The following is a 23,048-nucleotide window of genomic DNA, read 5'->3' on the forward strand; positions in this document are numbered from 1 at the left end:
TGGTTGGCCTCTGTAATAAAAAAGTGAGTAGAAGGATCAACAAACGAACTTAAATGGATCTCCCGTGAGGTCCACAACGAACAAACACAACGATCAAGTACGAAAAAGAAAACGATGGATAGAGCGTTTGGCATGTAAGCAGGAGATCCGGAGTTCGAGTCCCGGTCGGGGCACACATTTTCAGCTGTCCCCATCACGGTATATTAACAACACCTGTCGGCAGCTGAAGGTTTCAATTAATTATCAAATAAATAACGTTTTCTACTTCTTGAGTAAGAACGCAGAGCTATGGCTCTCACATAATAATAATTTTAATAGCGTCATATAGCAACGTACACATGTGAATGACAACGGATAGACGTGAGAAGACAGACTGACTTAATGCTCCAACACATTTCAACTACTAACATATACTTTGATTTTTGCTTTTTAATTAAGTGGGTTCAGTTACATCTTCACGATGTGCAGAGATCAGCAACACTCGAAGCCAGAATGTTAGATTTACTTCTCGATGATTCCGATTGGATACTACATACAAAATATTATAACGCTTTTTATAATGAACTTTTCATGTAGTACCCATTCGGAGTCCTTCCACAGATTGTGCATGTATATTTGTTACTGACACTGGTGTATCATGCACATGCAGTACATAACAATAGTCTCTTCTATCAGTGTGCAATTAACTATTAACTTTGCTGCATACAGTTCTGTGTAATACAACTCTCGCACTGCTGGCTCTCTAGTGAAAAAGTTATGTCGTCTTCGGAGACGACTGCAGTGTTCTGAACGACATTCTGCTCTGACATATTACTCATGTACGCAAGTAAGTAAGTAAGTAAGTAAGTCTTTAACAGCAGCAGCGAATGAAAGCTTCTGGGGGCGTGTCAACGACTTCTCTCAATCGTCGCTGCGTCAGACAGCGACTCTGTTTACTTGTGGTTCCCTCGTGAGATACCAACTGTGTCACGGTACCTCGTTCTCCAGACTACATCACGCGGCACTGTAACACTGTAACACTGTAACACTGTATCTCTGGCCGCAGCAACGAAGATACTACCGTTGGCGCGCTGCGTCGTACTGCATCTCAGGACGGAACAAAAGAAAAGTCATGTAATATACAATCACAATCAATTATAAAAGAAAATAAACAGCTTTTCCATCAAACAGTACTATACGGCTTAACTATAACACATTATATTCTCACCTGCATACTACAGCATGTTACAGCTCACGTATTCTGTTATACCACAGCGTCCATTTGAATGGGACAACCGATGAAAATGGCTGTGCATTATTTTCATTTTCGAACATCTTCGAAGAATATTTCCACCATAACTTATTCCGAGTCTAGTTCCCCAACGGTTTTTCCTCTGTAGTTGTGAGAACACAGGGTGAGGGTACACCGAGACACCCATTCTTTAACACTGATTAGAAAGAGTAGCGTATGTGTTTGTATACAACAGTCGCTAACTGGTGATAGCTTCTGCACTGAAAAGACGCACTGCTTTGAACAATAAGTTTGTTGACGTAGGTGGGGTGTCACCAGTCACAGAAATGGTCGCTGGTGTTACGGACGTGTGCAAGATGGAGGAACAGCATGACGTCGGCGCATAGGACAAAGTTTCTACAAGGTCTTGAAGAACCAGGGCTTTGCATGTGCCTCATTGTCAAAGGTGTATCGCGAGAATTCAAGGGAAACCATTGCTTCCAGAGCCCTTTGCCGGAGGGCAAACATCGTATTTGTGTCAGTGCTTGCCGTCGAGGTATTGCGAACTGTAGCAGTGGATAGGCGGATAACAATCGAAAGCAACTGCTAACTCCTTGACGGAGAACAACAAGCTGTGTGCAGCCATAACGTTAAGATACATCTCCTCCTAACAGTGTGCAGAAATTATCACTTCACATGGTACTTGTGCTCAGTGTTTGTGATAACCTAGGCGCCAGTCCACCTACTCTGTCCGCGCGAAAGGAAAAAGAAACCTCAGATTACAGTTTAGTCTCCCGTGGCCGACAAAGTAGAAGTTTTGTTTTGTCTTTAAGTCCCGACTGTTTTATCCCACAGCATGAAGTGTTCACTGGACTATCGTCAGGGGCAGCAGTTTTGGAGATTAGACGTATTTTCGGGCTCACAAGCACGGAAAAAATGGAACAGGTGACGAGTCACTTACACGTATGTCACGGGACGAGTTCCTCAGAAACCGCATGTTTACTATATGAGATGAAAAGGGGCGATTGGTAAGTCTATCATCATCTCCCTCCGGGCGAACGGTATGGAAACTCATAAAGGGAGATCAAAAATTATCCATTCGAGAGCCGCGCATAATCGGCTTCAGACGACATGACTTCTGTGTCACTACTTTGCGATATGAGGATGTGCGTTACCATGAAGCAGCAGCACCCGTTGTCGCAGTTCTCCGGAAGTTTCGCCATAATTGCCCTCTACTATTGTTTGTCCTTCCGTAACAAAGAAAAGAATAACAGTACTTTAGAACTGTTTGGGCGCATTTGGTAATAATGTCACCATACTTCACGTTCGGATTTGTTAACTGATACAGACTAAAATGCGTTAAATCTCGGCTCTTTATTGTTAGTCACCAATAACGATTAGTATTCTGGTCAAGTCTTAAGACATATGAATAACTTTCATTTCTAATGTCACTTTGTTTAGATAACAAGTGCGATGTATGGTTTTCGAACTGAACATATATCAACGTGCGATCATGAATATAGAGAAGTTGCTGGTGATACGTTGTTGACGGTGAGGTTTCAAAAATGTTTCAAATGGCTCTGAGCACTAGGGGACTTAACTTCTGAGGTCATCAGTCCCCTAGAACTTAGAACCAATTAAACCTAACTAACCTAAGGACATCACAAACATCCATGCGCGAGCCAGGATTCGAACCTGCGACCGTAGCGGTCGCGCGGTTCCAGGCTGTAGCTCCTAGAACCGCTCGGCCACCCTGGCCGGCGGTGAGGTTTCGATGGAGCACTTGACGCTGTTAATCGTGCTTAGTTCAGAAATCAGTTAACCCAAAAGCACTCGACAAGCGAACGGCGATTAATAAATGGTTGGAAACTCATACGTCTTCGGATCGGGCACTGTCCTCTGACGCATAGCTATTTATTACGGCGGGAGGATCCTCCGTTTTGTGATGCTTGTGGTGTGCCAATCTCTGTCCGGTACATTTTAACAGACTGCATTTTATACCGTGATGCAAGGGCAGAAGCACAAGTTTATGGGGATCTGCCTTCTGTTTTAGCTAACGATGAGACGTGTGTGTCTAGGGTTTTTAAGTTTTGTGATGTGTCTGGACTCTTGCCTAAACTTTTAGGCTGGAGGTTTTGGTGTATTACAGAGTGGCTGACTCCTCCCCTTTTTCCTTGCGGTCAGCCAGCCACTTCCATCTGCTACATTGTTTTAGCTCCCTCTACCTTTTTCTTCCTGTGTTGTCCATGTTTTACTGCTGACGCCCTGCTTCATCCCACGCTTCGGTGTGGGTGAGCACATATTTTTCAATGATTGTTCCCCGTGTTTTATGTTCCGTTTTATGTAAATGTTCTGAGTCTTTTTTTTTTCTTGACACCCGTCTCACTATGCTACTGCACGGGCGCTGAAGACCTTGCTGTCGTACGCCCACCAAACCCTTCTACTACTACTACTACTACTCTTTTAGAGAGCAAGAACACAAGAACGACTGACGTATTAGTGCTACAGACATTATTTGTGTAAGGTAAAAATGTTACTCGCTTTAATAAATTTGAGTTTAAAAGAGTTAATGACAGACTCAGGTATTGTCTGTTATTTGTAGTATAGTGGTACTAGTTTATACCTGGAGTCAAGGGCATACAGAGCAGTGAATTTTAGTGGTCACTTGGGGTAACCATTTTGTACAGTCATGCGACTGTAGTGAAACGAGATTACATGATCTGCAAGACACTTACGACATTTGGGTTGCATACAAATCAGGCGAAACCTAATTTAGGTCGTTCTAATACTTTTGAACACGATAGTGCATCACTTCCGAATGGGAAGAAGTTGTAACTAGTTCATACACGTTTTGTGATGAACGCATCCACACATTATGATAAATATCAGACTGTTATTCCAAGGTGTGACTCCTCCCATTGCCACCAGATTACAGATGCCTCAAATATTGTCCATTGCATTGGTACACATGAAAAAGCAATAGTTTGTCGCTTTATGCCAAGCCTCATGATAGAAGGCGAACAAACATAAGCCACTGTGCTTGTTAGTATTCCAGCATGTGGCTTGGCATAAAACCGCCTAGTACTGAAATTGTTCTCAGGTGTACTAATGCACTCCTCAACGTTTGTCACCCATCATCTGAGCGTGTTCAATGTGCATAAGCGTTAATGGAAATTAAAGTATTTTTTGAGAGCAGCTGGGCTGGTGTTTACAGGATTAGCAGTCGTCTGAGATACAGTTTCATCACTTACAAGTAGTCTTCTCTCTATGCAGATGGTGCGCTGCGCTGTTTAAGATGCTAATATAACGCGATTTCTTTATCCATTTTGCTCCCCTATACGGACACGTTCAACTTCGTTAATAACCTGCTGTAGAAAGTTATAAGACCGGAATATTCCGAATTAGGTGAAGGGCAATCGATATGCGACGGTTCAATATACGATTTCTTTCGGTACTTCGTTGCATCAAAACCAATTACAGTAGGAAAATCTGAAGGAAGTTGCACCACAGTACTTTCCCTAGTTAAGTGAACAGACTTGACGTTTGCGCAATTTCATACTACAAATAAAACGAGGGAACAGTGACTGGTGTCCACCATTTGCTTTACTCGTTGCCTTTTTTCGTCCTCAACAAGAAGAGCTTTTCAAGAACTTATCACGCTGCCTCATCCCTTTCCCTGTGTGCAGTGACTTTCTTTTACATTCAAGAAAATTGAACACACATAAGATAATATCAAAGTACTGAACCAACATCAGCTTACCTATTTAACATATAATCACCTAAAATATCTTAAGTTTATAAGGCTCGTTCCTTTATGGCCGATCATCGTTATGAGTAAAGAACATTTTGTAATGCGGATGGAATAATGAGTTATATTAATTATGTTCTCACTGTTGTTTATTATGTTTAACACAACTGCATTTTCTTATGGACACCGTATGATTGGTTATTTTCATGATGTTCCCTGTGTTCGTTGTTGAGTTTCATGCTTTAAATTGTTAGTGTTGTACATCAAGTTCATTTCGTCGTGGATACTGAATAACTGTTTTCCTTAGCTATGTTCCTTATGGTGTTTGAAATTTTCAAATACTTAAGGCTACGGAAGGTAAGTAATTTGATGGAGAAGATTAACAGATGTATGTAGCGATGTCTGTATCGTCCACGAACTTAAAAAACACCTCAGTAAGCCAAACGCTTCACAAAATCAGAAACAATTTTGAGCACGAGAAGAGGAAAATGCATGTGTCACTGAACGTGAGGTTCAAATCCTAAGACTGCGCGAAGTAGACGCGAATGAACTATAGGTGTGCTATGTGAGTTACAAAAACGTATTATTTTGTTAAACGGAGTAGCTTCTTTGGCGAATGATCAAAACGCTCTTGGTCCTAGATTCATTCCCAGGGACTGTTTAAATTTTGAGTTCAAATCGCCTTTGGCTACTGAAAATTTTCGCTGTAGGAGCCATTCCATTACTGCCAAAGAGGGGGTAGGAGTGGACACTCTTGCCATTGGTGTGGTAAATAACCCCCAAAAGGCATAAGAATTAGCGATAGTCAGTGGCATGCGGATGCAGAAGATAATGGAAACCACTGCATGGAACACGCGATATGTCTCTATAGCACATGTGGCATACATCTGAAACGTGACATAATGTTCTCTCCATTTGCAAAAGATTCCGGATTAATTCCACATTCAGACCACAGTGAGGGGCTGCCAACGGAGAGGTAACCTCGAGAAGATGAATTGGCAGCTGCAATAAAGTCAGTTAGTAACAGCTAATATACTCTTCAGAAATCAGAAGAGGAGAGGGTATACTTGTAACTGTCTGGAGAGAAGGAAAAATCACTGATGGAGTAACGCAATGCAAACAGTCACTGTATTAGTTATTAACGAGGCGCTTCCAAGACTTTGCTACAAAATCAGATGACACTTCGAGTTCTGAGATGAACTGATTTCTCTCGGGAAATCTGAATTATAGTAGAAATAAATTTATCTTTTTAATTACAGTAACTTAGGTGGAGCAACGAGTATTTTTTTTCAGTCATCATTCTCCTGTAGTTGGATGCGGTCCGTCTCAAATTTCTGTCTTGCGGCAACTTCCTCAATGATTTATTAGATACATTCCAAGCTCTATTTTCCCTCACATTTTCCACCCTATACAGCTCCTCCTAGTACCATGGAAGGTATTCCCTGATGTACTGTAATCCTGTTCCTTCTTCTTTCGCCGTTTTTAATGTTTTTTTTTTGTAATGCGTCAATTTGACGAAGAACCTCCTTATTCCGTATCTTATCAATTATCCTAAGTTCAAACATCCTTCTGTAGCATCACATCTCGAACGCTTCGAATTGCTTCTTTACTACTTTTCCAAAATCATTCTCCCAATTCCACACGATTCTGTTCTCCAAACGTATACTATTTTTCAAATTAAGGCCTTTATGTGATACCAGGAGACTTATTTTGGTCAAAGATGCCAAAAAGCTCCAGTTGACTGTGCTAGGCCGCTTTTAATCTCAATTCTGCTACATCGTCATGTGTTAATTCGCTTCTCAAAAAGCAGAATTCCTTACCTTAGCCTACACGGCAGTCCTAAATTTCGGTGTTAGTTAATCTCTGATCGCATATCTGGTAGTCCTCATTATTTTCGTCTTTCTTCGGTTTATTCTTAACCTACAGTGCAAGCTAATTAAACTGTCCATTCCATTCAACAGGTCCTGTTATTCTTCTCCACTTTCATTCAGAAGAGCAATGCTATCAGCAGCCGGCCGGTGTGGTCGAGAGGTTCTAGGTTCTTCAGTCTGAAACCGTGAGACCGGTTCCAATCCGGCCTCTGGCATCGAGGTGTGTGATGTCCTTAGGTTAGTCAGGTTTAAGTATTCTAAGTTCTAGGGACTGATGACCTCAAATGTTAAGTCCCATAGTGCTCAGAGCCATTTGAACCGTTTTTGTCATCAGAAAATCATTGATATCCTTTCACCCTAAATTTTAATCCCACTCTTGTACAGTTCTTTTTCTTTGATCATTGCTTCTTCGATTTACTGAAGAAAATGGGCGAAAGATGCATCTATGCCTTTTTAATCTAGGTATTTCGTTCTCGGTCTTCTATTCTTATTGTTACCTCTTAGTTCCTGTATATATTCTAGGCTATGTTATCCGTCTTACCGTACAGCTTAATTCTATTTTTCTCATAATTTCGAACGTCTTGCACCATATTACGCTGTGGAACACTTTTTCTACGTCAACGAATTGCTTCCATTATTAGACGCAACGTAATAACTGTATCACTGTTGCCCTTAGCTTTCATTAAACCAAACTGATTGTCATCTAACAGAGTCTCAGTTTTTGTTTTCATTCTTCTGCACATTATTTTTGTCACTAATTTTGGTGCATGAGTTGTTCGGTAGATTCTGCTCTGTATCCCCTTTCTACACTAAAGAGCAAAGAAACTGATATAGGTATGCGTATTCCAATACAGCGATGTGTAAACAGGCAGGACAACAAGTGTTTGGCGCAGTTGCTATATCGGTTACTGCTGCTAAAATGGCAGTTTATCAAGATTGAAGTAAGTTTGAACGTGGTGTTACAGTCGGCGCACGAGCGATGGGACACAGCATCTCCGAGACAGACCATTCCACGAGTGTACCATGAACATCATGAATTCCATAAAACAGCGCTGCGGCCGGAAAGAGATCCTGCAAGAACGGGACCAACGACGACGGAATAGAATCGTTCAACGTGACAGAAGTGCAACCCTTCCGCAAATTGCTGCAGATTCCAGTGCTGAGCCATCAACAAGCGTCAGCTTGCTACCATTCAACGAAACATCATTGATACGGGCTATCGGAGCCGAAGGCTCATTCGTGCACCCTTGATGACTGCGGACACAAAGATTTAAATCTCGCCTGATCCCATCAAAACGACACTGGACTGTTGACGATTGGAAACAGGTTGCCTGGTCGGATGAGTCTCGTTTCGAATTGTATCAAGTGGACGTGTACGTGTATGGAGACAAACTCATGTACCCATGGACCCAGCCTGTCAGCAGGTTCTGTTCAAGCTGGTGGATGCTCTGTAATGGTGTGGGGCGTGTGCAGCTGGAGTGATATTGGGCCTCTGATACGTCTAAATATGACTCCGATAGGTGATACGTACGGAAACATCCTGTGTGATCACACCTATCCATTGATGTCCATTGTGCATTCCGACGGACTTGAGCATTTACAGCACGACAATGCAACACCGCACACGTCCAGAATTGCTAGAGAGTGGTTCCAGGAACACTCTTTGGAGTTTAAACACTTCCACTGGCCACCAGACATGAACAGTATTGAGCACACCTGGGCTGCCTTGCAACGACCTGTTGAGAAGAGATCTCCACACCTTCGTAATCATACTGATTTATTGACAGCCCTGCAGGATTCATGGTATCAATTCCCTAGACCATTGCTTCAGATATTAGTCAAGTTCATGTCAAGTCGTTTTGCGGCACTTCTGCATGCTCGCGCGGGCCCTGCAAGATATTAGCAAGTGTACCAGTTTCTTTGGCTCTTCAGTGTATATTCTCCGAATGTTTGATAGTATGTCCCCAGCAGTCTCATAGATTCTGCACATCAAATTGGGTAGACGTTTAATTACCACTTCCCTGAATTAGTTTAGAAATTCCAAAGAAATGAAATTTATCACTTCTACCTTATTTGATCACAAACCTTCAAGAGCTCTGTTAAACCCTGTCTCTAATACTGGACTACCTAAGTCTTCCATACCGACTCCCCATTTCATCTTCTCTCACCTCATCTCTCATGTCATCAGACAAGCACTCTCCACCTCCACCCCCCCTCCCCCTCCCTCCACTTACGAGTCTTCAGTGTCCTCTTTCTACCTGTCCTCACTCTGCGTTCAGCGGTAGGATTATCTCTGCACTCTTAATGTTGACACCCTTGCTTTCAATTTAACCAGAGGTTACTTCTACATTTCTCTGCGGTGAATCAGTTCTTCGGGTTACCTTCATTTTTCCATTGCTTCGCAGTTCTGCCACAACCATTCCACCATGATTTCCCTGCACTTTCTATTTATTTAATTTCTACGTGATTTATATGGTTGTATTCCTGTCTTTCCCTAAATGTTTTTATACTTCTTCCTTTTGCGGATGAAGTGAGGTATTCCTTGCGTTTAGTTTCCCTGTGCTTATGTCAGTCCAACTTCTGTGATTGCCTTTGTTAGAGATGTCCATTCCATTCAAGTCAACTGCCTACTGGGGTACCCATTACCACATTATCTGCAGTGTTGGAGAACTTCAAACGCATCTCATCAATCCTTAGTACTTCAAAACCCTCATCTTTCCGCAATGGTTCTTCCCGTCGATCCTCTTAAAATTCGATATACTCTTCATCATCACTAAACTATGATCTAAGTCTATAGCTGCTTCTGGGTAAACCTTACAGTTCATATCTGATTTCGGAATCCCTGTCTGTATGTAATCCAGCTGGAATATTGCCGATCCAGGTATATCTCCTCAGTGTGTTCGCTGTCACCAGCTGACCATTTATTGTGTAACTAACCGTTGGTAGCCCCTTCCTGAGATCTGGATTGCCGCTGACCGATGGATAAAGGATACCTTCTTTATATATCCGTCCTTGTAACAGGATAAATTCCCTGTGCTAGTTCCCGAGTCGGTAAGTTATTTTATTGGTAGATAATGTCGCACTTTTAATGCTTACAGACTGATTGATTGTCGATTGACAAGAGTATTATGACCAAAGGTTGTTGAATTCCAGCGGCCTAGTGAGAAGAGCCAAGGTCTCCTGAAAAAAAAAAAATGTATTAATTACAAGGAGACGTGTCAAGCCCAGACAAGCGAGTGATAAAACGGCCTGCATCCATCACGATGGTACTTTAGCCTCTCGGTCTTGGCATCATTCCGCTAGATCTTGGCACCATTAAACCAAGCGACGCTATCTGCTCACAACAAGCGGCATTTGCCAGCGAAGCTTTCCGTCTAGATTGCACCATGTAGTTAACGTGCGGTTACACCTCTACATCGAAAGTTTTCGAGACAATACTTTTAATCACTCTAGTAATTGTTGTTATTAGTCATTATTTAATTTTTAACCCACAGACTCATGCCTAAACAATCTTTGTCATTTTTATTAGAAATTAAATTTGCATCGTTAGATGTTTCCTTTGTACAGGTGAAAACTATCTCTACAACACAACAAACGCTTTTTGCTTCATTTTTTCTTCATTTGTTAGCTTTCCACGTTTTTATTCCATACGTTTCTGAGGTCGAGGCGTATACTTTTAGAAACAAAAAACTCAGTCCCTCACCAGTATTGGATACTAGACACAATTCTTCTTTCTAATTTTCGTTTAATTTATTTCAGTGCTAAGTATGCAAATAATCTAGTCAACAGTTCTTAAAAGTCTGCTTTTCTTTCTTCCGATAAGTTTTAACATTAGTGCCCAACGGCTATGCCGCAGTGATAACATCAGTTCCCGTCAGATCACTGATGTTAAGCGATGTCGGGCTCTGCTGGCAATTAGATGGTTGACCGCCCGGATCTGCCGAGCGCTGTTGGCAAGCGAGGCGGATTCAGCCGTTGTGAGTCCAGTTGAGGAGCTACGTGATTGAAAGGTAGCGGACCTGGTCACGAAAAGTGGCAATGGCCGGGAATGCAATATACTAACCACATTTCACTCCATATCCGCGTGCAGTGACATTATGGGCTGAGGGTGACATGGAGGTCGGTCGGTAACATTGGGTGTTCATAGACCCCCTTGGACGAAGTTTATATTTTACATTAGTATTGCTTCCCAAGATATTCTGTTCATGATCTATTTTATGTTACGCTTGCTTCAGTGCATTTTTGACAAAACATAAAATATAATGGATAAGCTGTAACTCACAGCATTGCGCCGTCCTAAACACGATACTATGTATTTTGATACAACATTTTCATTGCACCAAATTTGATTTCCATAGGTCATTGAATAATTGCAATAACAGTGTTTCCGGGGAATCGTCTCTAAAAAAAATGGTTCAAATGGCTCTGAGCACTATGTGACTTAACTTCTGAGGTCATCAGTCCCCTAGAACTTAGAACTACTTAAACCTAACTAACCTAAGGACATCACACACATCCATGCCCGAGGCAGGATTCGAACCTGCGACCATAGTGGTCGCGCGGTTCCAGACTGTAGCGCCTACAACCGCTCGACCACTCCGGCCGGCGAATCGTCTCTGATTAGTAATCAAAAGCATTCTAGGTCCGAGGTTCGACACCAAACACTGCTTAAATTTTGGTTACAATCAGTATTACGGAAGACTTCCGGCTTAAGAAGAGACCCTCATTGTGCTAACAGCCTTGTCAAAACGGGCGCAAGAGCGGACAGATTTTCAGGGCACTCTCTTGTCCTTCTTTTTTTTTTTTTTTTTTTTTTTTCTTTGGGTCATCAGTCTTCTGACTGGTTTGAAGCGCCCCGCCACGAATTCCTCTGCTGTGCTAACTTCTTCATCTCAGAGTAGCACTTGCAACATACGTCCTCTATTATTTGGTGGATAATTCCCAATCTCTGTCTTCCTCTACAGTTTTTGTCTTCTACAGCGTTGGCCGCTGTGGCCGAGCGGTTTTAGGCGCTTCAGTCCGAAACCGCTCTGCTGCTACGGTCGCAGGTTCGAATCCTGCCTCGGGCATTGATGCGTGTGATGTCTTTAGGGTAGTTAGGTTTAAGTAGTTCTTAGTGGACTGATGACCTCAGATGTTAAGTTCCATAGCGCTCAGGACGATTTGAACCATTATTTGTGTTGAAAATGATATATTTACATGCTGTCAAATAAGATTACGCTACAATATAATTCCTTCATGTTTAATAGATGTCCTATCAACCTATCCCTTCTTCTCATCAGAGTTTTCCATATACTACTTTCCTCTCCGATTCTGCAAGGAACCTCCTTTTTTATTACCTTATGAGTCCACCCAATTTTCAACATTCTTCTGTAGCGCCACATCTCAAATGATTTCGATTCTCTTCTGTTCCGGTTTTCCCGCAGTCCGTGTTTCACTAGCATACAGTGCCGTACTATTGACGTACATTCTCAGATATTTCTTCCTCAAATTAACGCCAATATTTGATATTAGTAGACGTCTCTTGGACAGGAATGTCCTTTTTGCCATTGCAGATCTGCTTTTGATATCATCATTGCTCCTTTCGTCACTCGTTATTTTACGGCCTAGGTTGCAGAATTGCTTAACTTCATCTACATTGTGACCATTATCCTGATATTAAATTTCTCGCTGTTCTTATTTCTACTACTTCTCATTATCTTCGTCTTTCTTCGATTTACTCTCAATCCATACGATCATTCCATTCAGCGTGCCATGTAATTCTTCTTCACTTTCACTCAGGACAGCAGTGTCACCGTATAATCGATATCCTACCACCTTGTATTTTGATCCAATTTATGAACCATTCTTTTATTTCCATCGTTGTTTCCTCGATGTACAGATTGAACAGTAGGGAAGAAAGACTACATCCTTGTGTTACACCTTTTTAATACGATCACTTCGTTCATGGTCGTCCACTCCTATTATTTCCTCTTGCCTCTTGTACATATTGCCGGCCGAAGTGGCCGTGCGGTTATAGGCGCTGCAGTCTGGATCCGCGAGACCGCTACGGTCGCAGGTTCGAATCCTGCCTCGGGCATGGATGTTTGTGATGTCCTTAGGTTAGTTAGATTTAACTAGTTCTAAGTTCTAGGGGACTAATGACCTGAGAAGATGAGTCCCATAGTGCTCCGAGAGAGACTTGTAAATATTGTTTATTACCCATCTCTCCCTATAGGTTACCCAAACTTTTCTCAGAATTTCGAACATCTTCCACTATTATACATTGTCGAAAACTTTTCTAGGGCGACAAATCCTACTAACGTGTCTTGATTTTTCTTTAGTTTTGCTTCCATTATCAACCGCAATTTCTGAATTTCCTCTCTGTTGACTTCATCTTTTCTAAAGCCAAACTGATCGTCATATAACACGTCCTCAGTTTTCTTCTCCAGTATTCTGTATATTATTCATGTCAGCTACTTTGATGCAAGAGCTGTTGAGCTGATGGTGCGATAATTCTCGCACTTGTCGGCTCTTGCCGTCTTCGGAATTGTGTGACTGATGTTTTTTTCCGAAAGTCAGATGGTATGTCACCAGACTCATACATTCTACACAACAACGTGAATAGTCTATTTGTTGCCACTTCCCCCCAACGAGTTTAGAAATTCCGATGGAATGTTATTTATTCCTTCTGCCTTATTTGATCTAAAGTCCTCGGAAGCTATTGTAAATTCTGATTCTAATACCGGGTCCCCTACCTCTTCTAAATCGACTCATAGACGCTTTCAACGTATTCTTTCCTCCTATCCGCTCTCTCCTCTTAATGCTGCCACCGTTCCTTTTAATGTCGCCGAAGGTTGTTTTGACTTTCCCTTCTGCTGAGTCAGTCCTACCGACAATCATTTGTTTTTCGATTTCTTCACATTTTTCTTGTAGCCATTTCGTCTTAGCTTCCCTTTACCTTGTATTTATTTCAATCCTCAGCGACTTGTGTTTCTGTATTCCTGATTTTCCCGGAACATGTTTGTACGTCCTCCTTTCATCAATCAACTGAAGTACTTCTTCTGTTACCCATGGTTTCTTCGCAGCTACCTTCTTTGTACCTATGTTTTCTTCCTAACTTCTGTGATGGCCCTTTTTAGAGATGTCCATTCCTCTTCAACTGCCTACTGCGCTATTCCTTATTGCTGTATCTATAGCGTTAGAGAACTTCAAACGTATCTCGTCATTCCTTAGCACCTCCATATCCTTCTTCTTTGTATACTGATTCTTCCTGACTAATGTGTTAAACTTCTGGCTACTCTTCACCACTACTGTGTTGTGATCTGAGTCTGTATCTGCAGCTGGGTACGCTTTACAATCCAGTATCTGATTTCGGAATCTCTGTCTGACCATGATGTAATCTAATTGAAATATTGCCGTATCACCCGGCCTTTTCCAAGTATACGTCCTCCTCTTGGGATAACTGAACAGAGTATTCGCTATTACTAGCTGAAGTTTATTACAGAACACAGTTAATCTTTCTCCTCTGTCATTCCTTGCCCCAAGCCCATATTCTACTGTAATCTTTTCTTCTACTCCTTCCCCTACAACTGCATTCCAGTCCCCCATGACTATTTGATTTTCATCTCTCTTTATGCACTGTATTACCCTTTCAATATCCTCATACACTTTCTCTATCGCTTCACCTTCACCTTTCGAGGTCGGCATGCATAAGTGAACTATTGTTGTCGGTGTTGGTTTGCTGTCTATTCTGATAGGAATAACCCTATCACTGAACTGTTCACAGAAATGTATCTAGATATATTTTCAGTTGTCTTTTCAGATTTTCTAGTTTCCCTTCCACGTTCAAGCTTCTGACACTCCACTCGTAGAATGCTATTATTTCGTTGATAATTTAATCTTTTTCTCACGGTAACCTCCCCCTTGGCAGTCCCGTCCCAGAGCTTCGAATGGGGGGCTATTCCGGAATTTATTGCTAAAGGAGAGATCATCATGACACTTAATGTGTCTTTAATTCAGTGGTTTTCATTGCCTTCTGCATCCTCATGCTCTTGAACTTTGTTGATTCCTCATCCTTCAGGGGCAGTCTCCCACCCCTAGGACAAGAGAGTGCCCTGAACCTCTGCCCTCTTTGAGAAGGATGTTGGCAGAATGAGGCTGACTTCTTATTCCGGAAGTCTTCGGCCGCCAATGCTGATTATTAATCAAATTTCAAGCAGTATTATCCACTAACATACTCATGGAGCCTCCAGTGCTATACTCCAGATTTATTACACATCCGGTGAAACGTAATCGTCGTATAACAGCCCATTGAGGTATGTGCGAAGCTACTGTTACGTCTGATGATTCATGCCCATTAGGATCGGCTTAGTATATTTATTTACCAGGACCTATTCAACGCGAACACAACGTTGAAGTATATCTTTAACAAGCATACATACATGGCCTACTTTTTAAGTTGCGTGTAGAGGAAAAGTCTGTATCTGCTTTTCACACATATTCAATATGCCCTCCATCCGTCGCAAGACAAACCACCTGGTGACTTTCTAACTTGTGTCGCATTTTTTTTCGTGCATGTGCGCGTTCACAGATGTTGCCACGCGGCATCGCAGGTAACTCAAACTTTTTGGAAGGAGGAGACACATAGCGTCTTTGACAACGCCCCCTTCCCCCCCCCCCCACACACACACACATACGCGCGCACACACACACACACACACACACACACACACACACACACACATAAAATTATTTACCTTGACGTCTGTCGACTTTCGAGGCCAGTACTGCAATATGAGATCCGTGCACGACGATCAGGCAACTGGTTGCTAAGAAGCGTTCTCACACGCAGGTGCCAGTGCGGTGCTACCTCAACCGACTGAAAAGCGGAATTTTCGACTTCCTCGCGATCGTGTAGTGAAGGAGTGGTCGATGTAGTTGCACCATGCAGACCCTTACTGGTAACCAAATGAACCGGCAACTTACAACTAGCGCTTTAGTTTCGAGGCGTAAGCTGTAATTTACGTCAAGTTTCTATCTTTACCCATATGGAAGATACTGTCTTTCGAATTTTTCTGGAACACCCTGCATATGTGCTTACGCCGGCAAAATGTAATTTTTTAAACTTGACATATTGCGAATTTGAAGTATATCCTGTTGGGGCGTACGAGTAATCGAATCGTAGACACAATGCAGTTAGTGATATTCGTCGGTTCACAGAAGACTCGAACCTAGTTCCAGCTATTACCAATCATTTCACTGGGGGAAGCTCACTACGTAACGTACTGTTGCCATTTACAGATGTTATGACTTCCATCCCTCTCTCTCCACCCGCACTCTAGCAATCACAGAAATAATATTCAGATGATAGGAAAGTCTGCGAACTATAGAGAAAAAAAGTTGGGAGTAATAAGGGTCCAAAACAGGTATTTGGTTACTAGAACTTTGTGGAAGACCAGTCTCACGACAGAAACATACTAACTGTTGACTAGAATAGTATTTTGAAGAGGAGAAACGAGGCACAGCATGTTTTCCTCGCTCCGTCCGTCACTGGTTATTTTGCTGTCTATGTAGCATGATTCCTTAACTTCATCTGCTTTGTGATCATCAATCCTGATGTCAAGTTTCCGCTGTACTCATTTCTGCTACTTCTCATTACTTTCGTCTTTCTTCGATTTACTCTCAATCCATACTCTGTACTCATCAGATTGATCATTCCATTCAGCAGATCATGTAATTCTTCTTCACTTTCACTCAGGATAGTAGTATGATCAGCGATTCGTATCATTGGTATCCTTTCACCTTGAATTTTAATTCCAGTCTTGAATCATTCCTTTATTCCGTCATTGCTTCCTCGATGTACGGATTGAACAGTAGGGGCGAAAACTACATCATCGTGTTACACCCTTTTTCATCCGAACACTTCGTTCTTGATCGTCCACTCCTATTATTACCTCTTCGCTCTTGTACATATTGTATATTACCCGTCTCGGCTTACAGCTTACCCCTATTTTTCTGAGAATTTTCTTGCCTTTCAGTTTCCTTTGCCTTTTCTAAAGTCAAACTGATCGTCATCTAACACGTTCTTAATTTTCTTCTCCATTCTTATGTATATTATCCTTGTCAGCAGCTTCGATGCAGGAGCTGTCAAGCTGATTGTGCGATAATTCTCGCACTTGTCAGCTCTTTCCGTCTTCGGAATTGTGTGGATGATATTTTTCCAGAAGTCTGATGGTACGTCGCTAGACTCATACATTGTACGCACCAACGTGAATAGACGTTTTGTTACCACTTCCCCCAATGATTGTAGACATTCTGGCGGTATGCTACCTATCACTTCTGCCTTATTTGATCTTAAGTCCTCCAGAGCTCTCTGAAATTCTGATATTGTTACTGGAACCCCTAACCCTTCTAAATTGACTCTTGTTTCTTCTTCTATCGCATCAGGAAAGTCTTCCCACTTATGGAGGCCTCCAATGCACCCTTTCCACCTAAATGCTCTTCTCTGCATTTAAAAGTGGAGTTCCCATTGCCCTCTTAATGGTATCACCCTTGTCTCCAATTTCATCGAAGACTGTTTTGACTTTCCTGTATGCCGAGTCAGTCCTTCCGTCAATAATTTTTTCTTCGATTTCTTAACATTCCTCGTTGCAGCCATTTCATCTTAGCTTACCTGCACTTCTTATTTATTTCATATTTCAGAGACTTGTATTTCTGTATTCCTGAGTTCCCTGGAATATTTTTGTGCTTCCTCCTTCCATTTCATCTGCTACCCATGGTTCCTTTGCAGTTACCTCTATTTTTCCTTCCAACTTCAGTGATGTCCCTATTTATAGATTTCAAATCCTGTTCCACAGTACTGCCTACTGAGCTATTCCTTATTGCCATATCTACAGCCTTAGAGAACTTCAAGCGTATCTCGTCATTTCTTAACACTTCCGTATCCCACTTCTTTGCGTACTGATTCTCCCTGACTAATATGTTAAACTTCAGCCTACTCTTCATCACTACTATATTGTGATCTGAGTCCGTATTTGCTCCTGGGTACGCTTTACAATCCAGAATCTTATTTCGGAATCTCTGTCTGACCATGGTGTAATCTAACTGAAACCTTCCCGTGAACAGAGACGCTACATCTCAACCAAGTAGCTCCTCAATTGACCTCACATAGGACTGAGTGAACCCTGCTTGCCAACAGCAATTCGTATACCCGGACGGTCGCTCACCCAAGTGCCAGGCACGTCCGACGGCGCGTAACTTCGATGGGCTCACGGCAACTGGCGTTACCACTGCGGCAAGGCCGTTGGGTGCGGGAACAGTTAAATATCACGAACCATGCGTACGGAGCGGTTTAAAGCTCCCGCATAAAACTTATCGTAAGAAAGGGAGACGCCAGACTGAACAACTGGAAGAAATCCCATGTGTGGTCCATCCACAATGTATATTGGCTACATACTATCGGTCGGAAAATACTTGAGAACTGCTTCTCAGCTGGGACACGTATCAGGCAGAATTAATAGAGGTAATAGATCGAAAGAAGATCGGCGCATTTCGTCACAGGTTCGTTTAGTAATTGTTAGAGCGTAACTAAGTAATTCATCTGGTTTCAGTGGCAGACGCTACAAGGTAGTCGTTACGCACCACAATGTGATCTACTGATAAAATACTGAAAGCTTGCATTCCTAGAAGAGGCAACCAACATATTCCGTGTGAGACCTGCATTTCTCCCGGCAAATACAATATTCGAATTACGTAAGGGAATGCAGCCGGGTGACGTGGTCGACAACCGCTGATACTTAAACAGGGGGCACAGCCTGTCATTTTCAAGGCAAAACTGAAAAGGTGCGGATGTAATATTGTCAAAATATCGTCGGTTATCGTCGACGTCACATGGTTGCATTCCCGTAAGTTATTTGAACAACATATTCCTCCCTCCTAAATAAAGTACATCACGCTAGAAGTTCATGAAGATATAGAGTTTGGTCCTAATACGGAAGTTTCCCCCTTGAACCATGGACCTTGCCGTTGGTGGGGAGGCTTGCGTGCCTCAGCGATACAGATGGCCGTACCGTAGGTGCAACCGCAACGGAGGGGTTCTGTTGAGAGGCCAGACAAACATGTGGTTCCTGAAGAGGGGCAGCAGCCTTTTCAGTAGTTGCAGGGGCAATAGTCTGGATGATTGACTGATCTGGCCTTGTAACATTAACCAAAACGGCCTTGCTGTTCTGGTACTGCGAACGGCTGAAAGCAAGGGGAAACTACAGCCGTAATTTTTCCCGAGGACATGCAGCTTTACTGTATGATTAAATGATGATGGCGTCCTCTTGGGTAAAATATTCCGGAGGTAAAATAGTCCCCCATTCGGATCTCCGGGCGGGGACTACACAAGAGGACGTCGTTATCAGGAGAAAGAATACTGGCGTTCTACGGATCGGAGCGTGGAATGTCAGATCACTTAATCGGGCAGGTAGGTTAGAAAATTTGAAAAGGGAAATGGATAGGTTAAAGTTAGATATAGTGGGAATTAGTGAAGTTCGGTGGCACGAAGAACAAGACTTTTGGTCAGGTGATTACAGATTTATAACTACAAAATCAAATAGGGGTAATGCAGGAGTAGGTTTAATAATGAATAAAAAAATAGGAGTGCTGGTTAGCTACTACAAACAGCATAGTGAACGCATTATTGTGGCCAAGATAGACACAAAGCCCTTGCCTACTACAGTAGTACAAGTTTATATGCCAACTAGCTCTGCAGATGATGAAGAAATTGATGAAATGTATGACGAGATAAAAGAAATTATTCAGGTAGTGAAGGGAGACGAAAATTTAATAGTCATGGGTGACTGGAATTCGTCAGTAGGAAAAGGGAGAGAAGGAAACATAGTAGGTGAATATGGATTGGGGCTACGAAAGGAAAGAGGAAGCCGCCTTGTAGAATTTTGCACAGAGCATAACTTAATCATAGCTAACACTTGGTTCAAGAATCATAAAAGAAGATTGTATACCTGGAAGAATCCTGGAGATACTAATAGGTATCAGATAGATTATATAATGGTAAGATAGAGATTTAGGAACCAGGTTTTAAATTGTACGACGTTTCCAGGGGCAGATGTGGATTCTGAGCACAATCTATTGGTTATGAACTGCAGATTGAAACTGAAGAAACAGCAAAAAGGTGGGAATCTAAGGAGATGGGACCTGGATAAACTGAAAGAAGCAGAGGTTGTACAGAGTTTCAGGGAGAGCATAAGGGAACAATTGACAGGAATGGGAGAAAGAAAGACAGTAGAAAAAGAATGGGTAGCTCTGAGGGATGAAGTAGTGAAGGCAGCAGAGGATCAAGTAGGTAAAAAGACGAAGGCTAATAGAAATCCTTGGGTAACAGAAGAAATATTGAATTTAATTGATGAAAGGAGAAAATATAAAAATGCAGTAAACGAAGCAGGCAAAAAGGAATACAAACGTCTCAAAACTGAGATCGACAGGAAGTGCAAAATGGCTAAGCAGGGATGGCTAGAGGACAAATGTAAGGATGTAGAGGCTTGTCTCACTAGGGGTAAGATAGATACTGCCTACAGGAAAATTAAAGAGACCTTTGGAGAGAAGAGAACCACTTGTATGAATATCAAGACCTCAGATGGCAACCCAGTTCTAACCAAAGAAGGGAAGGCAGAAAGGTGGAAGGAATATATAGAGGGTTTATACAAGGGCGAAGTACTTCAGGACAATATTATGGAAATGGAAGAGGATGTAGATGAAGATGAAATGGGAGATAAGATACTGCGTGAAGAGTTTGACAGAGCACTGAAAGACCTGAGTCGAAACAAGGCCCTGGGAGTAGACAACATTCCATTAGAACTACTGAAGGCCTTGGGAGAGCCAGTCATGACAAAACTCTACCTTCTGGTGAGCAAGATGTATGAGACAGGCCTAATACCCACAGACATCAAGAAGAATATAATAATTCCAATCCCAAAGAAAGCAGGTGTTGACAGATGTGAAAATTACCGAACTATTAGTTTAATAAGTCACAGCTGCAAAATACTAACGCGAATTCTTTACAGACGAATGGAAAAACTGGTAGAAGCGGACCTCGGGGAACATCTGTTTGGATTCCGTAGAAATGTTGGAACACGTGAGGCAATACTAACCTTACGACTTATCTTAGAAGAAAGATTAAGAAAAGGCAAACCTACGTTTCTAGCATTTGTAGACTTAGAGAAAGCTTTTGACAACGTTAACTGGAATATGGAATACTCTCTTTCAAATTCTGTAGGTGGCAGGGGTAAAATACAAGGAGCGAAATGCTATTTAAAATTTGTACAGAAACCAGATGGCAGTTATAAGAGTTGAGGGGCATGAAAGGGAAGCAGTGGTTGGGAAAGGAGTGGGACAGGGTTGTAGCCTCTCCCCGAAGTTATTCAATCTGTATATTGAGCAAGCAGTAAAGGAAACAAAAGAAAAATTCGCAGTAGGTATTAAAATTCATGGAGAAGAAGTAAAAACTTTGAGGTTCGCCGATGACATTGTAATTCTGTCAGAGACAGCAAACGACTTGAAAGAGCAGTTGAACGGAATGGACAGTGTCTTGAAAGGAGGATATAAGATGAACATCAACAAAAGCAAAACGCGGATAATGGAATGTAGTCAAATTAAATCGGGTGATGCTGAGGGGATTAGATTAGGAAATGAGACACTTAAAGTAGTAAAGGTGTTTTGCTATTTAGGGAGTAAAATAACTGATGATGGTCGAAGTAGAGAGGATATAAAATGTAGACTGGCAATGGCAAGGAAATCGTTTCTGAAGAATTGAAATTTGTTAACATCGAGTATAGATTTCAGTGTCAGGAAGTCGTTTCTGAAAGTATTTGAATGGAGTGTAGCCATGTATGGAAGTGAAACATGGACGATAACTAGTTTGGACAAGAAGAGAATAGAAGGTTTCGAAATGTGGTGCTACAGAAGAATGCTGAATATAAGGTGGGTAGATCACGTAACTAATGAGGAGGTATTGAATAGGATTGGGGAGAAGAGAAGTTTGTGGCACAACTTGACTAGAAGAAGGGATCGGTTGGTAGGACATGTTTTGAGGCATCAAGGGATCACAAATTTAGCATTGGAGGGCAGCGTGGAGGGTAAAAATCGTAGAGGGAGACCAAGAGATCAATACACTAAGCAGATTCAGAAGGATGTAGGTTGCAGTAGGTACTGGGAGATGAAGAAGCTTGCACAGGATAGAGTAGCATGGAGAGCTGCATCAAACCAGTCTCAGGACTGAAGACCACAACAACAACAACAACAACGGAAGTTTTGTAACAGTCGTGCTTCCAGTACACCATTCGGGCCTCGAACAGAAAAAGGGGACAGTAAAAATCTGTTGATGTACAGACTGAACAGTAGTGGCGAACTACGTCATTGTCTTACACCCTAAAATCCGAGCACATCGTTCTTCGTCTTCCATTCTTATTGTTCCCCCTTGTACATATTGTACATATTCTTATTGTTCCCTCTTGTACATATTTCATATTATTCATTTTTCCCTACAGCTTTCTCATGTTTCTCTCAGAATTTCGAATTCTTGATTTACACTGTCGAACGTGTTTCCTACGCCGACATATCATATGAACTTTTCTTAAGCCTTTCTTCCACTATTTACTGCAACATCATTGCTGTTTCTCTGGTGTCGGGACCTTTCCGAGAGCGACACGAAAGCAAAACTTATCATAATGTAACAGACCTTCTCTTCTCTTTTACATTCTTCAGTCTATTAATGTTCTCAGCAATTTTGCTGCATCAGCTGTTAAGAGATTTGTTCGATAGTTGTTCATAGCAGACCAAACTGCAGAAGAACGCGTATCTAAATCTATTATTACTATTTGTGGAAGTTTCTCAGCTAGCACGGCGTAGGATTGAAGGAATGTGGAATTACCTTTGTCTACCCCTATATGGCGACAAAGCTCTGTTCGACTCGATACCCAAACTGGATTACATCCATCGTTGTTGCAAGAGGTGACAGGTCTATGAATTAAATTTCACACCCTCTGTGTCTTCAGACCACCTTAAAATTTAATAACGTACCAGAAGTTAAAGGTTTCTGATTAATACCAGCATGCTGCTCTTTGCCGATGACCAAGCAGGGGAAAGTGTGGGAATTTGGTGCAGCAGGTAAAGTGACGCACGTCAATATGTCTTTAACTGTGATTGGTGCTCGCCTCTGGTACTCAATGATACAAATAAG

Source organism: Schistocerca nitens, chromosome 9 (assembly GCF_023898315.1).
Source record: "Schistocerca nitens isolate TAMUIC-IGC-003100 chromosome 9, iqSchNite1.1, whole genome shotgun sequence".
Taxonomy (NCBI): domain Eukaryota; kingdom Metazoa; phylum Arthropoda; class Insecta; order Orthoptera; family Acrididae; genus Schistocerca; species Schistocerca nitens.